Raw genomic sequence first — 793 nt, 5'->3', positions numbered from 1 at the left:
TGGCCCAAATACCTCAATCAAGGTATGCTTTTATGCTGGATCTTTTTCGTTTGTGCGTGTCCAAGTTTGCCCAAAGTGCACCAAAACTAGGCACCTTCAACCACCCTTTAAATCTTTGTTGGCCTCCCATTTCAACTTGCTAAGAATGCTTCTTAATTATGTTCGCACTTGTGGGAGAACATCCCACGTCCAAGGTTTAAGGGGCCTACTTTATCTCCTCGGTCTCAAGTTTTGACTATTTAGGAACCTTCTTCAACCACTCTCTTCCAGCCAATCTCAAGCCATTGACATGCCTTGCATTTAGATTGGATTAAGTTGAGCCCCGTTAATGCATGATCTAAGCATATCTTTGGTATCTTCATTCAGCCACGCTTATCAATCCTATCAAGGAGGGGCATTCTTACGTAGTCATACTGCAAACTCTTGTACTTGAAGAACTTAAATGCCCATGTATTCCCATCATTGAGAGCTTCCCCATAGGGATCAAACAAAGAATTTGTTCTTTAATTGCCCCTCTTTTGTTTCTTAAGCATCTTTAGTTGGCCTTCACCATTCCAAGCCATGCACAACCTCATAGCATCAAACTATACCTTTTCTCCCGTGGTAGACTACCCCACTTGCAATGGTTTTTTGTTGGAGGATCCCTGTCAAAACCTATAGCCAAAGGTTACCATCTCTCTCAATTCCCATATATATATATATATATATATATGATACACACACACACACACACACACACACTCCCTTTAAAAAGACATTTTGGGGATCACCAAAATGGGAATCTTAGCCAAAA

Source organism: Cibotium barometz, chromosome 40 (assembly GCF_041138505.1).
Source record: "Cibotium barometz isolate CiBa-2024 chromosome 40, ASM4113850v1, whole genome shotgun sequence".
In the NCBI taxonomy this organism is placed as follows: domain Eukaryota; kingdom Viridiplantae; phylum Streptophyta; class Polypodiopsida; order Cyatheales; family Cibotiaceae; genus Cibotium; species Cibotium barometz.
This window is presented reverse-complemented; position numbering follows the sequence as displayed.